This window comes from Heterocephalus glaber, unplaced genomic scaffold (genome assembly GCF_053883595.1).
Source record: "Heterocephalus glaber isolate CG9 unplaced genomic scaffold, H.glaber_assembly_v1.0 deba00001569, whole genome shotgun sequence".
NCBI lineage: Eukaryota > Metazoa > Chordata > Mammalia > Rodentia > Bathyergidae > Heterocephalus > Heterocephalus glaber.
The window spans coordinates 5690623-5705021 of record NW_028258354.1 but is presented as its reverse complement, the minus strand read 5'-3'; the positions used below and the strand labels follow the sequence as shown (position 1 = coordinate 5705021).

The 14399-nt window shown below is 34.1% G+C and overlaps 1 protein-coding gene across 20 annotated transcripts in view; it reads right to left on the bottom strand.

Moving 5' to 3' along the window:
* The window catches only part of Slc16a7 (solute carrier family 16 member 7), a 176043-nt gene that overhangs the window by 83313 nt on the left and 78331 nt on the right, over window positions 1-14399 (bottom strand). For 10 of the 20 annotated variants that reach the window (XM_087192113.1, XM_021241341.2, XM_004861144.4 and 7 more), the window contains 1 exon segment: window positions 4455-4583. The exons of the other annotated variants lie outside the window; for them this stretch is intronic. The gene's annotated coding sequence lies outside the window, so the exon portion shown is untranslated. 20 annotated transcript variants of the gene reach the window in all.

Here is a 14399-nt window from a genome sequence, read left to right as displayed (position 1 = left end):
GGCTCATGTGTTAAAGGCTTTGTCTCCAGCATGTGACTCTACTGGAAGGTGGTTGGAATTTTAAGTGGGGCCAAGTGGGGAAAAGATTAAATCACTATGGGTAGGCTCTTAAAGGGAGTATTAAGGCCTCTCTCTCTCCCTCTTCTCTCTGACTTCTTCCCAACCACCATGAGGTGAGCAGCTTTACCCCACCATGAGCTGAGCTCCCTGCCATGATATTCTACCTTGCCATGTGCCTAAATCAACAGTCAATCTAACATGGGCTAAAACCTCTGAAATCATGAGCCAAAATAATCTTTCACTTTTTTAAAGTTGACTTTTCTTAGATACTTTGTCATGATGACAGAAAGCTAACACAGGGATAAGTTTCTATGCTTAGAAGCCTAGCAAAATGTCAAGGAAACTACTGAAAAGGCCAAAAGAAATCTTTAAGCAAAGATAACTAATGCACACAAGTAGGTCTTGGACAGTCATGGTCATCAAGGCAAAACTACTTCATTAAATTACTATCTTGCAGCTGCTAAGATTGCTAAAATCAACCCAAAGTACCACCACCTGATAAAATTATTTTGAAAAAGTTGTTATGTCTTCAGCATGTTTACAATCTGCTTTTTGTAACTATTTTTTGCTTCCCTGGAAACATCTATCTATCTATCTATCTATCTATCTATCTATCTATCTAACCGATTTGAAGATGATAGGCTTATTTCTCCTTGGTCATCACTTCACAACACATGAGCACTAAAAATAATATCTTTTAAAATGTATAATAATAAGACTGGCTAGCTCAATGGTAGAACACTTGCCTAACATGCACAAGGTCCTTGGTTCAATTCCCAGTACTAAAATGTGTGTGTATATGTAGATATATATGATATGTATATATACGCTTACAAATACATGTACATATACATATTGTTAGTGTCGGTTAGAAAAGCTCAAATGAAAATTGGCCTTTTTAAATTATCTAAAGAATCTGAATCTATATATTAATAAATTTTATAGTTCTATTTTAATGTATCTAAATTTTATATGAAAATAAAAAAATCTAGAGAAATATTGAAGAAATATCAAAATACATCTTCATAGTAAACTACTCTTTACTGTACCACGAGCGTAAAAACAGTTATGAGGCTTAAAGATCTCTCTCTCTGCAATTTTCCTGCTTGCATAAAGGAAATTAAACTATCATTCATTACTAATTCATGAGTTGAAACTTTTGTAGTTTTATCACATTTGCTATAGTTAAAACTTAGAAATAAAATTGGATGATTCATTTTTCAGTCTTTTCCAGAAGGATAAGTAACAATTCTAAATCCTAATTTTCATTGTTAAATCATAATGTCAATTTGAATATTGTAATTCATTAATCTGCAAATTATGACACAAGTACACATATTTAAAGTAATACACCACAATGATGTTAGAGTTTTCATTTTACACACAGGAAATTATGCCCACAAAAAAGTGAAGGGGTTCATGGAGATTCACAATGAACAGTTGTTAGCACTAGTATAAATTTCACCAATTTGATTCTTAGTATTTATAACACACCTTATGCTAATATATCATTCTTATATAAAAATAATTTAAACATACAGATCCTCTAAAACACTGCAGTTAGTGGGTTCCTATAAAACAATGCAAAGTAGTGGAGGAAACCTACACATAATTACATATACAAATTAATTATATATATACAGTACATACATAATTACATACACACATATATAAATTTTTAGACACAAATGCTTGAGTTCAATCATATTTAGTTTTCTAAACTTCTAGGTTAATAGGGAATTACAGGTCTAATTTGTAGGCCATTTAAGCCTAATTTTTCTGCTGGCTTTATGTTGTAGCATGAAGATTAAGCATAAAGACTTTGAAAACTTAGTATATTGGCTATGTCACTTATTTAGTAATATCTAGTAAAATAATAAAGTTCTAAGTCTGCTCTTTCATACTGTATTTACTTTCCAAGGTAATTAGGAGGACTGACAGAATAAAGTATATAGCATAAGTAATGTCCTGAACAAATATCACCTATAATTGTTGTTGCCTTTCTTAATATGATAAAAACATAGCTCATTGAAATGGGTAACAATGGGACTTTAAAAAAATTGTACGTGAACAAAAAAGTATCCGATTCTTTCACTTCTCTCAAATTTTATATATTACACCTAATGTAGTAAAAATAACTTTTAAAACTCTAATCTTAAAATTTGCATGAATATTGACTTCACAAAAGTAATGTAACGATTAAAACACTACTGTGCTTAGCTTAGCTTAGTAATCTACATACGGTTAAGTGTGTAATTCTACAAATGCTGGGTAATTTTAGAGGCTTCAGAAAATAACAGACATTTTTAATCTGATAACCTCCTCTGACCTTTGCTGACAATATAATTCACTCTTTACCAAGGGACAACTATTTTTAATTATGTAATGTTTTTCAATTTAATTTTATTTACACTTTTATGATATATGTATTTGTTTATGCATCCCTCAACTTGTATGTAACATATGAATTATTTTATATTGTATATAAAATTTTGATTATATAAATGTACAGGCCAAATATGTGCAATTTAAAAATAATTTATTAAATATATGTAATAAATGTTAAGTATTTCTCTACATTATATGCATATATTTTCATTCATATTACTCATTTATATGTATTTTGGAAATATGTTTTTATTATAGTTTTGAAATTTTTTTTATTATAATTTTACATTCACATGATCACAGACTGTTTAATTTGATATTACAGAACACTAATTCTCATTTTTCATAGAGTGTATTCCAGAAAATTTTCCTAAATATTGTTTGTGAATACTGAACCATTGTTCATAGGAGAAATATGGGATTAGATTTCTACTAGATCATATCAATCAATACATAACTATTTGTGTTTGATGTGTGTTTCTACTTAAAGACACTCTGCTTGATATATATTGTTGATTCATTCACATGGCACTGAAAATCAGCAGCACTGTAACTCATGCCTTAACAAAGCTTATCTAACACAAGTACTTCAAGAGACACATCGCAGCATACGTGCACTGGGGAATACCAGATTGCATTTCAGCAACAATTTGGGGCCATTTTAAATAGCCAATCTCCAACAAATTGCACAAAAATGTGAAAAACAAGGCATTAAGTAGACTACAAAAAGGATACTTGGTCGCAGTGCAATAAGAGAAACGTAAAGGCAGAATGTGGCCTGGAATTCAGAATACAAAAAAATTAAAAAAAAAAAAAAAAAAAAAAAGACAGTAAAGAAAAGCAGATCAACCACAATTCTCACACCAGAATAAACTATAGTAAACACGCTGGTGAATATTATGCTAGTGTTTAAGTAATATGTGTGTATGCCCATAACATGTCTCATATAGTTAGAAATAATAGCTTAATGTTGTATTAAAATTATATGTACAATCATGTACTAAGAGAAACAACTAAAAACTTTTACCTTGTTTAAATATTTCCAAATCTTTTCACAATCAGACTAAGACTTTTGAAAAATTACTTTCAACTCAATGTGCGATGATGTTGAGATATCACCTCCTGGCCTACCAAGAACACCATTATCATCCATCCCCCAGGCTATCAAAAGCATTATAGATTCACATTTCTTCAGAGTGCCCTATGACTGTCTTTAGGCATTTCTTCCAAGCTTCTTATGCCATTATATTGGAAGTTTGGTCACTGATGCTTTCTTGCTCTTAACGTATCATATCTATAGAAGATACTTTGATAACAACAGGAGCTATATTCTTTTTTCTAATAGACCTAAATGGTTTGCTGGTTGAAATTTCAAGGAATGGAGACTAATCATCAGAACCTCAGAATGTTTGTGCACTGGCCATGACTCCACTGCCACTTTAACAATACCAGAGTAAGATGTCACCTAATATAAGACAGCCTCGTTTCAAAGATGTTAAATGTGAACAACAATGCACTTCGTAAAAATCAAGAAATAGTAATTAAAATATTGATAGGTATGATTTCCTGTATGTAAAATTTAATAAAATTAAATGTTCTGTAAAAAGTATTTTATGATTTGATTTTCCCATTTTTTTATAAACTCCTCATACATATGCACATCATCAATTTTGCAGTACACCATTGGTTAGTATTCCTTATGCTATATAAATAAACCCAGGAACATTCAGATTATTTAATTATTTAATATTATGAGGTATATATTAATAAGTACTTTTTATAACTTCTGATTTCAATTTGACCCATATTCAAATTCTTCCTTGTTCCAACTCATTCTTACAGTGAATAAACTGGAAACTCCTCTAACTGTTGCCTTTTAACATTTCTAATAATTTATTCAATATAAGTCTTTCCCATCAGAGTCTAAAGTAACAAGGTCATTATATCCCAATTCTCAATATAATTATTGATACATAGTAGGACACTTTTAGCTTTACTTGTTTTACCTGTTGACAGTGCCCCCTTGAATAGCTTTCTAAGGGTTGTATGTGGACTCTTCAAGCCTAGCCACTTTACACTGAGGTGCAATGTGTGAAGGCAATACAAAGAAAAGAGTAAAGCAGACTCTGGATTACCTAAAAAAAAATCAGAAAAGCAAGTGTTACATGTATAATTGAATTTCAAACCTCATTAGAGCCACTTGCTTTAACGAATCCCAATAATTGCAAACATCTTTAAAAACTTAACAAAATCGAGTGAATATATATAGTTATATTTGTCAATCCTTTAATAAAACTAAGGTATGACCAAAATGACCAAATGTGTCCATAAGAAAAAAATGAAAAATAAGACAAATAATCTTACTTTTAAGGAAAATAAATAAGTAAATTATATATCTACCATGAGACAGAATTTATTGGCATTCATTAGTTGTCACCCAAATAATTCTCTATACCCTTTTAAATAATGTGCTCTAGAAGTCAATTAAATAAACATCCACTGATATAGAAATAATGGAAATGTTCGTTTTTTTTGTTTGTTTGGGGCGTTTCTTGTTGGTACTGGGGATTTAACTGGAGACAGGGTCTTGCTAAGTGACTAAGTTGCCCAGGCTGGATTTGAATTCAGTATTTCTTATAACCAGGGCCACCTATTTTAAAGTGCTGAATGAAGTCAGGCATGGTGGGGCATGGTGGGGCATGCTTGTAATCTCAGAATTCTGGCAAGCTGAAATAGGAGGATCTCAAAATAAATGTGGCCTGAGCAACTTACTGATTTAGAGATGCAGTCAAAAAAAAGAATGCCTGGAAATATGGTTCACTAGGTTCAATACCAGAAAGGAAGGGAGGAAAGCAGGAGGGAAGAGAGGGGGGAAGGAAAGAAGGAAAGACAGAGAGAGGGGAGCAAAGAGCAGGAAACGGAGAAAGAAAGAAAAGCAAAGAGGGAGGGAATGAAACAGGGAGGGAATGAAACAGGGAGGGAAGAAGGGAGAGAGGGAGATGGAGTGAGAGAGAAGGAAGGAAGGAAGGAAGGAAGAAGGGAAGGGAAGGGAAGGATTGGAAAGGAAAGGGAAGAGGAGGGGAGGAGAGGGGAGGGGAGGGCAGGAGAATGAGCGCGCTAAATAAAGACAATACAAACACCAGGTCAAAGCAAGTTTGTAGGAAAGGATGAAGAAAGTGTGATCTAAATGCAAAAGTTGGTGAAAAGTTGACAGTGGAGTCTAAAGATGATTGAAGGAGCTAAAAACCACAGATACAGTCTGAGAAATTGACAAAAATGATATTCAAGGTTTAACTTCTGCTAAGAATGAAGAGTTCACACCAAATTGGTCTTCTGGGTCTAAGAATATCAAGAATAGGCACACATCAGCTACTCTGAAGCTTTTTAAATCTAGGTAATTCAAGAATGTAGCTCCATCTCACCCCAGTAAGCAGTCTACACAAAGGTAGAAAACTTTTATATTTCATTTCCTGCAGCAGAGTGAACTTCGAAGTTCAGAGCAAAGCCTCAAAGGAAAGCCCAAGGCATATATAAATAAATATCGGGCTCTGACCCTGCGGTCTGTCATTAACTATATTTCTGCTTATACACATCAGCTTAGGGACCAGGACAAAGAACACCTTGAGAAGTCCAGATTGTACATGCTTGCCAAAATTTCTATGAAATTTTATACTGCCTTAACATGACTGGCCCATTTTTTTCCAGAAAGACAAACTCACATCCTAGGTTCCTTTCAGCAAATCAGACAATAATCCAGAAACCCCTTGCTTGATAGTTACATCTACTTTAATCTATGTTATAGCCCTTTCTCTACATTAAACTATCACAGTGTATTTCAGACAAACTTATCCAGATATATGATGCATAAATTGGTCTTTAGTTTTAAAAATGAAAAGTAGTATTTTAGAATTTGTGGGTCTGATTAAAAAGGCAGTAAGAGAACAATTCTTAAGCAAATAGGAAGGCTTTCTTTTACTTTAACTATTTGGGGGACTACTTCCTGGAGTTGAAGTAGGCACAAACTTATTATTGGATACCAAAGCAATGCCAAATACCATAGCTAGCAGTTGGGATGTGATATCTGTTTGTTTGTTTTTTGGTACCAGGGTGCCATTGAGTTAAATTTCCAGCCCAAGGGTGTGATATCTGCTAACTTTCATTCTTAGCAGTCCTCATTATGCCATGTTTTATTATAATCTTTATTATCACAGAGTACATGAAAAAATGTTTTAAATTCTCTTTTTTTCTAAGGATTCAATAATTGATTTTGATAATTCCATGAACTCACAGAAACTGATATTTTGAGTCAAAATTTCATAGATGAAAAGATAAAGGATCAGAATTACAAAGTTTTCCAACATGTATTGTCCAGCAGGCGACCAAACTAGTACTATGATTAACTTATACCTTTTTATTAGAGCCATTGTTGCTGATTCCACTTTAAAATACCAACTTGGAGGCTGCTCCTTCAATTTTATTTCTCTGGTGACTTTCAAAATTTCTTTGGAATTCAAAAACTACAACTATGTTTTAGTATTTTAAAATTTATTTTTGTTCCAACTTACTTATATCTGTGCTTTCTATAATACTTTTGAGTTTGTACAATACAATATATTGTTACCATTAACAAAATAATGACTCCAGAGCTACTGAAAACATTTGAATATTTCAAATGATTTTCAGCAACATATGTAGTGAGGCACGTATTGAAGCCCTGGAACTCTGCCAGATGTAGGACACTGGTAATAAAACTAGTAGTGATGGTCAATGGGTAGGCTCTAGTATTAGATTCTCTCATTCAGGATTCTCTGATTCAGTTGCACTGAATATTGAAATGTTTATAAATTTTGTGAATGACCTTGGCTTCAAATTCCCCAACCTAAACCAGGATGCATTAATCTACAAAGCCTTATCAACAGTTTACAGGACCCAGTTTATCTTTCCAAATATGGTCCAGGAATAATGTACTCAGCAAACAAAGTCCCAGATTAAATCAATAGGGGGTTAAGAAAATATCGACTTCACCATAAATTTCTCTAGACAGACTATCATTAAAGCATGAATTTTCCTTCAATCCTACCTATACAATGACCTATGATTGTACATAAATTAATTAGCATATTCCTCAAGGAATAACTGACTGATCTTTTTGCTATTTTCTCTTTCTTATACAAATGAATATGGTAGTGTCAAATTAATGTAGAGTATATAAGTTTAGGTGACCTCTAGCCCAATTTTATAACAGAAATGAAATTGAGCCAAATCTCTTGTTTTCCAACATGTGACTGAATTAAAATTGCAGTCTAAGGCTAAGAGGCTATATTATTCTTCACAGTAGGCCATTTATTAAATTCTATTGTCTAACCTTCTTTGAGATCTAGACCAGAAAGAACTCAATAGTTCATGATGCACAAAATCTTAGTAACACAAGAACTATTTTTACATGTAAATTATTGCTGTATTTAAAATGATTTGGAGAACACTAGTTGATAATAAAGAGCAAACTACCTATAGATACTGTTAGAATGGGCAAATTAGGAAAAAAAATCAACCAGTAATTATGAAGAATTGGAGATAAACATTATCTACCAAACTATCCCCCTCTAATATCATAATTTTAAAATTGTGTAAAAACAATTACAGTAGCTGAAATGGTAGCTATACGCCCATGTCCTAATACCCAGAACCTGTAATATTACCTTCAACTGCAAAAGATGGAATTAAGCAAAGGATCTTGAAAGAAAATATTATGCTCAGGTGAGCCCTTAATTCAATTACATGTACCCTTATAACAGCAAGAAGGAGAAAGGATTTATAGACAGACACACAGTTGAGAGGCACAGAAAGAAGATGCTGAAGTGAAGATGGCAACAGAGCAGGATGTGAAGTAACCACAAACCACAGAACACCAAGGCATGGTAACTTTCACCAGGTGCCAGAAGAGGCCTGGGCAGTCTCCCACAAAACCACTTTCAGAGGTACTTTTAAATAGCTTGTTGGCCTCCAGAAGTGTAGGAAGTGTCTGTTATCTTAAGCCATCAAGTTTCTAGTGATTTGATAACACCCTTGAGAAAACAGAACAGTAGGACTGTTAATCATTTATAAAACCATGAGCCCAGCAACTGCACTGTAAGGATCTTTCTTATAGGCACAACTGCACAAGTATGAAAAGACACACGTACAGGAAGTCCAGGGAAAGTCACCAGAAAATGGATAAACTGCTTCATATTCATTAAAAAGTACTAATGCACACAGCTGTGAAAGGAATGAAACAGATCTATATGCACAGATATGGCTGGAATGTTGTCAGAAATATAAAAAATAAAAAAATAGTAAGCTATAGAAAAGAAAAACATGGTTCTATGTCTTGAAGTGCAAACACCTAAAGCCTTATTATGTTGTTTGGGAGCAGAGAACAATGATACTCCAAAGTGTGCTTTGACAAAGTGTGGAAAAAGTCTTGGAATCAACCTCTCTGGCCATCCCTACCTCCCACTTTTGTTTGAGTTCAAAGCCAACTCTTTGAGATTTACTTCTTACGCTACATATTGCTCATGTATACATAGAGTATACATGTTACTACACTTTGGTTTGTTTCATTCTTCTTAATCTGTGTCAAAAAGGACACAGAAAATTATGTTTTCCTCTGTTATATGGGAGTCCTAGTTCAGTAGCGTAGCATTCCTGGGAACTTGATAGAAATGCAACTTCCGTGGTGCGACCTCAGACCTACCAAATGAGAAACTGAGAAAGACATAGAAAATTGTTAACAAATCCTCAAATGTTTCAAATGCACAGGAATGCTTGGAAATCACTGCTCTGGACTCCTCTCATACACCTGCAAATGTTAAGTGTAACTACCTATAGTCTCTGAGCCATCGTGCTATATCACAACTCCACATCTCATCTTAATTTCTCCAACAGAAGTGTCCATTACCCCATCTTTCTCTACATGATGCACTATTTATAATTTAAGATACAGGTAAACATCATCTACTAGTGAATTCTGACAATGATCTCAATCCTAACTTTCTATTCATACTTTTACCATAACAGATAAAACACATTTTCTTGGCATTCTCTCTTTCTTGAGGATAGGATCTACCTTAGTTTACTTTATTCCCAGGACAAAATAAGTGTTCAATAAATAGTCTTGAATGAACAAAAATAAAAATAAATAAATATCTTGGAATACACCTTTTTATCATTTTGATATTAACATGTGGCTATGCTACACAAAAAAATAATCACTCATTTCTGAAGCCAAAACTCCCTGAATTCCAGTCTTCATTTCACCACTTCCAAGATGTGGTTGTTTAATTTCTGTCGTTGTAATATGAGGACTTTAACTATGATTATTTTACAGTGATAAATTAAACAGTCAGTAAAGGTCTATGGTAATTATTTTAACAGAATTGCTATATCATAACTTTATTTTTTTTCTAGTCTCTTTTGTTTTTGCTTAAATTCTTTTATTGGTACATTTTAGGTATACAATACATTTACATTTATCATTGGGTGTTTGTACCTGTACATGATGTATCTTGGTTCTTTTTTTTTCCCCATTACCTGTGTGCCCTCCACCTGCTCCACCCTTCCCTATTTACAACCATAACTTCAATAGTATGCAATCCAGTTTGTCCAAAAAAGGGGAATAGGCCCAAACTTGTATATGTCTTCATGTCCTTCATAAAAACTTCTCAGTATTTGACCTTTCAGCATATTTACAGTTTTCTCTCCCAGAGGCAGCTGAAGGGAAACTACATATACAGCTCTACAATGAGGGAGGATGGCCACAGGTGAGTGTGTTTCAGTTCTGGATTTTTCTTGCCATAGCTTTTAAAACTTAATAATCCTTTCTAGAAACAAAAACCTTACCCAGAATCCTAATACTCAAATCAGATACTGTAGATCTGGAACAAGTAGGACACAGACACTCTGGATCCCCACCTATCAGTACCACTCAACCCCTCTGAATGGTCCCTGAGTTTCTAAATATGCTTAGAATTCCCTGAAGCATGGGTGGGAAGCCACTTCTAATATCTTTCTCACCTTTCATATTTAGTGACATCCTCTACCCTATCTAAAAAAATAAAATTATATTTAAGCTATTTTAGATTCTCTATTTTATAGATAGGCTCCAATGATTTTCTGGTATTTCGGTTCTTACTCAGTTTGGAAAGATTATTATCATTACTGGCCCTATGGAAGAGTAGTTTAAAAAATTCCTGAATGTTTCTAGAAAAATTGTGTGGCCAGAGAATTCTTTTTTTTTTTTTTTTTTTTTTTTTTTGGTACCAAGGATTGAACTCGGGACCTTGCACTTGCGAGGCAGGCAGCAGAACAACTGAGCTAAATCCCCAGCCCCAGAGAATTCTTTTCTGACTTTCTTATTAAAGTGCTCATCTTAAATCAAATAAAAAAATCTCCTGATCTGAACAAGGTTCAGAAATATGGTAGAATCTTCTAGAATTATCTATAAAACATAATACTGTTAGAAGAGGATTAAAAGTACCAGAGCAAGATGAAATGAGCCAGCAAGAGGCATGCAGAACAGTTTTGACCCTGGTCACCCGATGGCAGAAGCCTTCAGTGAAGCACAGCTCCGTTTAGAATCTTGAACATACATAGTTCTATTTATGACACATCTCTTTGTCATTCAACACTTTGTTGGCTATTAGTTTCATGATTCCATGGACTCCGCTCCACCTTCATGAGTAATCATATTTATAGTTGAGTAAATTAAAAACCATCTAAACGCCCACCTCTGTGAAATGGCGGAAAGTATTACTGTCACCCACTCCATGGAGTACCATACAATACATTAAATGATAGTCATGAAAATTATACAATAGTATGGTTTTTGTTACATAATTTTCAGTGAAAAAAGCGATACAAATATAGTACCAGTAGAATTCCAAATATATTTTTTAAATGCAAGAAGAGACAATATATTACACTGTTAGGGTAAGGATTGTAGAAAAAAGTGCATTTCCTTAACTATGCTAATTTAGCATAATACCATTATAACATCTTAATATATAAAATACATTAATATTACACATTTACTTCTTTGCCCTAATTTCTTTTTTTACATCTGTCTTGAAAACTAGGTTGCTTTTAGCCAGTTAACAACTGATTTAAATATGGTTATTATAAAGCAATAAAACAAAATCAGAAGAAGTATTTTATTTAGAGGTCTTACCTACATTTAAAAAGTACTCCATGTAAAATGATGACTTACATTGCTCTTAGTTATACATTTGTTGATTACCTACTGCCTATATAAATAACACCTGTTGTTAACCTATCATAGGTAGGAATCACTAAGAAAGACAGTTACACTTTAACAAGTATTTTTCACAATATTACTTAACAGCTATCGGTTCTATTTTGCAGACAAGAAAGTGCAGTTCAAAGATGTTAAATATGATTTTCAAAATCTTAAAAGTAGCTGCAGTCTGTGTCTCACTCTAGAACATGCCTCTTAAAGGCTATATGCTTCCTGCAATATTCTTATAATTCTCATCATGAACTGTGCTCATGTTGCTACCTCTTCTCCACCTTGCTCTATTTTAGCTGTTCCACTCGTTACTGGACTTGTGGTTACTACCCTAGGCTTTCTGTGCTCCAGCATCCCAGCTCTGTGCTTTCTCAATGACCTCAGGAAGCACTTAATTATTTATTAATTACCAAAATAGAAAGAGGAAATGAAAGCTGGAGCCCACAAAAATTAATTCAGTGGATTTAAGAAAATGGTACAAGGAGTCAGGATTCTGAAAGAATCTCCTTGAAGAGGACGACTGTGGAACTTGTACAAACCTAATAAAGTGATCAGTTGTTTCTTCTAGTGTACAGATGTACCTCAAAGTACAATGGTATTACATCCCAACAGACCTATCATAAATAGAAAATATGGCAAGTTCAAAAGCATTTACTGCACCTAACCTACTGAACATCGTATCTTAGCAACACAGCACAATATAGAGCAGGTTGTTTACCCTGATTGAGTGGCTGGCTGGGAGCCATGGCTTACTGCTACTACCCAGCATCATGAGAAAATATTCTTATCACACATGACTAGCCAGGGAAAAGATCAAAATTTGAAATTTAAAATACATTTTCTAGTGAATGTGTATTTTTTCCCATCATAAGTCAAAACATCCTAAGTCAAACCATGATAAGCTTGGAACAATTAATACACTTTAGGTGAATTTAATTGACAGGTTTTGGTTCATAGTTCATACTCCCTTACGCATGCTCAGTGTTCTCTGCAGATGAATTGTAGTCCCTGTATCAGTCAGCTTTCCTATGCTGCCACGTAATAGCTGACACCTACAAATTAAAGTAGAGGTTTAATCTGGCTTATTGTTTCTAGGGATTCAGTTCTTCATCACAGGACTCAAAGTCAGGAATGTCAGAGGAGAAGGGCATGATGGAGCTAAAATGCTTAGTGCATGGTGGCTGGGAAGCCGGGCAAGGGAACAGCACCAGAGAGGAAGGAGCAAGGGACCAAACACAAACCCTAAGACCATGAACCCATGACCACCAAGACACACCCAGAAGTGTGTTCCACTAAGTCTCTCGGGTGAACCTCAAAGCCAATCAAGTTGATACTCCACCACAGCCACCACAGTAATCAGTCACTGACATTAGGCTTGGCCGTGTTATTTCCTTTAACATTTAACTAATGGACAAGAAATCAATTCAGGATAGACCATGTCCAAAAGTAAGCTTAAAATATATTTGAATGTTCTGAATTTACAGTAGTCTGTAACCTTCCAATATGAGAATAGGTCCCTTTAGCCTGGATCCCTGAAAATACGAATATATTTGAAAGTCAGCCAAGCCCAACACTGTCAACCAGATCCACAGCTGATCCACACCCTGAAAGTAAATATCTGTTCTTGGAGTTGTGAGTCCTAAGGTATTGAACTTGTTTGACAGAACAATACAAACTGAAGATGACTTTGTAAAACAAAGTTCTAACGTACGTGACACTGGCTTTAAGGATGGACAGGTGAGAGTGAGGAATCTGTTAGAGGAGGTCAGAGATAAGGAAAATTAGGTTAGGAAGCGGCAAAACTTCTGCAAGAAAACTTCTGCATGTGATAATCTGAAAGGCAGAAAATGAAAGATACTATGGGTTCTGGAAAAAGTTATGCAGACAGAATGCTGGGTGCGGAGTTGATTGTAATTAGCTACATTTAATATGTCAATATAAGAAGCCTGTAAGTCTGTTAACATATATGGCCTGTATGCAAATAACAATCAAAGGGGGAAAGGACATGTATTACATACAGAACTTGTAGGACTGAAAATTAAATTAGTCCCCTTTATCATTGAATATGCTATAAGTACTCCAGTGGATTCCTGAATAGTACTAAACTCAGAAATAGCAGGTTTTCTATTTATTCTTTCCATAAGAATACAAAGGAATATGTTTCCATTCAGTAGGTGATCTTTTTTTTTCTCCCTTGTGTTTTTACCTTTTCATTTAAAGGAAGTACTGCAAAGTTTCTCTTTGATATATCCAAATTACCACCATCATTCTTCTTGTGCTTTCTGATTATTATTAATAAAATGAGAGCTACATATTTGAACACAAGCACTGTGAGAATGGATCTGATAATGCAAATGGCTACTAAGTGAATACAAGGTCAGTGCATATAGTTTAGATAACCTGGACAAAGGGATGATTCATGTACCATGAGTTGTGGAACTGGTGAGAGATTTCATCATGCTGCTCAAAATGATGTCCAATAAAACTTATGAATTGTTTACATAGAAATTTTTCCATTTATTATTTTTGGACCATAGTTGACTATGGGTCACTGAAAAAGGAGAAAGTAAAACTAAGGAGAATCTACTGTACTTTATCTGTTGCTGATCTTTATCTTTACCAGGTAAAGATTCTGCCTCAGTGCAAAAACTAAATCAAAAACAAGATC